This window comes from Gadus chalcogrammus, unplaced genomic scaffold, assembly GCF_026213295.1.
Source record: "Gadus chalcogrammus isolate NIFS_2021 unplaced genomic scaffold, NIFS_Gcha_1.0 GACHA070, whole genome shotgun sequence".
NCBI classification, from domain to species: domain Eukaryota; kingdom Metazoa; phylum Chordata; class Actinopteri; order Gadiformes; family Gadidae; genus Gadus; species Gadus chalcogrammus.
Window position 1 is genome coordinate 22,501 of NW_026613505.1, and position 3,233 is coordinate 25,733.

Consider the following 3,233-nt stretch of genomic DNA (forward strand, 5'->3'; position numbering starts at 1 on the left):
GTCATCATCATCTAGGAAAGCAGAACCACTGCGCTAGCTTGTGGGGGAGAACAGGAAGTCTCGTTCACGAAGCAAAAGTTAAGCGTTAAACCCAAACCACAGTCACTTGGAGGCACTTCTCTCTTTATGGAGACAAAGAACAACACTTTATAAACCAGTCTGATAAAAACCATTATAAAGGGAGTCCAAAGAATATAAAAATAAAAGGCTTTCTATTCTATTCTATTTCTATTCTAAAAATGTTAAAATTGACCATCAATCAATAATTCAAATACATTTGACATTAGAAATATAGTCTTTGCAAAATCTGCTAAGTTAACCTGATGGAAGATCTTAAAAGTCTCTTCCTTTCATGGTTAATCAAGATCAACTTTAAGAAGCCCAAGAAAATGTAGCATTTGGATTATAGTTGAGTAGGCTACATGAATATAAATCACCAAAACAGTGTGTGTGTGTTTATATATACTTGTGTGTGTAGTCCGTGCGTGTGTGTGTTCACATCTGCGTGTGTGTGTTCATATCTGAGTAAGTGTGTGTATTCATATCTGCGTGTGTGTGTGTGTGTGTGTGTTCATAGATGCGTGTGCGGGTGTACATGTGTCTGTGTGTATATTTGAGTGTTTATAATAAGGTGTGTATGTGCACGTGGCGCGTGTTCATATGTACGTGAGTGTGTGTGTGTTCATATATACGTTTGTTTGTTTGTGTTCATATACGTGTGTGTGTGTGTGTGTATATGTGTTTGTATTCCTGTATAGGCCTATGTGTTTGTGTATGTGTGTTTATATATGCGTCTGTGCATGCGCGCATGTTTATATATGTGTGTCTTTATTAGGGCTGGCAGTTTAACGTTATTAACAGCATTAACGCAAACCAATTTTAACTGCGTTCATTTTTTTAACGCGCGATTAACGCTCTTTTGGCTTGCCAAACGTTGTAGTTGTTTCACCTGCTGTCTAGCAACAACTAGTCACATTAGAAAAACTACAACACCATACCGGATCTAGCTACACCGGAAACAAAACAACAAGAACGCCGCACAAACTTGTTGGGGCAAGCAAGGATACGGAGCGGGTGAAAAACTCCTTTAAAGTGTCTGTGTGTTTGTGTGTCACTCTGTTCAAGCCTGATTGTTTAGACTGGGACCTGGGGTTATAGCACGAACCTCGCTGAACATACCCAGGCTTTCTTGGGGAAACCTGGCTCGACAGCCGCAACTCGCAGTCAGAGTTAAATGGTTCCACGACACTCACTTTAGATTCAATTTCTTGAACCAGGTTTTCCGCTTTAGGTTCAATGCGCGTTCACAAAAGGGGCGTTTCTCGCGTCATTTGACTCTCTCTTATGCAAAATTAATCGATCGAGAGCGGTGTATTTCACCCAAGGCGAGCAGTGTATTATTATGAACTCCTACGAGGAATTCAAAGTTCAAATCACAGCCAAGGGGAACACGGTTGCCCATAATATGGCTAGGGTGGCGTGCTGGCAAAAAATAGCCGACCGTGTTATTTCGAAAGTGAAAAGATTCTGCATATTGTCTGAAAAATATCATGCATCATCATGCCTTTTATCCCCATAGATGTGTTGCCAGCACGCTCCTACGAACATGGGGCCGAGTCAAAAATAAATATTAAAATATTATTCAATGCGGGAAGTTGTAAGCATCCATTTGAATAATTTCAGGTGAATCTAGCCTATGATTTGCAATGACCATAGGCTCCAACCTTTAGTCACATGTTGATTACCTGTAGCAAATAAAAAGAAAACCCAAATTAGTACGACTGGGAGGGGGACCGCTCCACCACCCTTCACCACTTCGGAGGAGCTGTCTCTCGCCAATTAATAACGAAGGTCGGCCGATGATGGTGGAAGGGGGGATGACCTCTGACCCCACTGCCTCGACTTCCAAGGCGTTTGTAATGAGTATGTATTCATGTATTGGCAATGGACATAAATAATTGTCATGCTAATCAAATGTGAAATGATTGAGTGTAAATTAATTGTGTCATTTTTAGTTTAAGGTACAAACATTATTTTGGAGGAGCCGCCGACAATCCATCTCCAATCAGAGGTATATAACTATCAAAACAAAGTATCACGTATTCATCTAAATGTTTAATTTTTGGGATGAATGTCCTATAATAGGTTTCCCTGATTCTTGCTGGAGACTGTCGGCCGGTGACTCCAGGGCGACTATGGAGGGGATTTTTCTTAACAATTATCACAGCTATAATATGAATTTGTAGAATACAAAAAGCCTAGGCCTAATTGTGTCACTGACATAGCGGTTATGTAAGGGATAATGGACAACACGGCGCTTGACTATCCAAGGTTAATGTACGTTGAACGCGTGGGGCCACCATTGAACTTGAAACACAGACACACTGCGCAACAGTAAATGCACGGCTCCTTTGTGTAGCATTGCCTACATACGGTCCAACAAGGACAATCAAATAACGAATGACCTCTGAGAGTCTGTAACTACGGACTTCCCCCGTTCCGATGACCCGGACTTCGCGCTCAAGAACCGCCTCATCCTCGCGGCCATCAAGGCGGCCCACCACCTGGACAACGCCTCCGGCCCGGACCCTCTCCCCATCATCGCCAGGCTCACCGCCTCCTTGACGGCCTCCATCCGCATCCGCCCTGCTGTCCCCAACGCCGCGACCCTTGCCTTTCTTGATGGCAACGCTCGCGACTGGGGACACGCCACCACCATCCTCCTGCGGGACCACTACAGGGCTACGGTGGCCCAGAAGGTGAGTGAGCTCTCCTGCCCTGCGGACCCTGCCTGGCGGCGCAACTTTGATGTGGCTGCCTCCTGGGCCGCTCGCCAGTACGGCCACCGCCTCCGCCAGGACACGCGGACACCCTGCTGCAGGCTCGAGACCCCCTCCGGCCGCGCCCCTGCCGCAGAGGACGACGCCTACCTCTGTCCCCGTCGGCACCCCCCTTGGCTCCACCCGCGCCCGGCTGACCTTCAACCCTCCGGCTGACAGCGCCATCCTGGACACGCCCACCAGGAGGTCCACGAAACGCGTCAGCAACGCGAGAAGGTCCCGGATGACCTTTGACCCGCCCGCGGACGTCGTCACGCCGATCACGCACACGTGCATGTTCTCCAGACGTGCGTCTCCTACCCATAACCTCCTCCATCTCCTCTCCTACCCATAACCTCCTCCATCTCCTCTCCTAACCATAACCCCCTCCATCTCCTCTCCTACCCATAACCC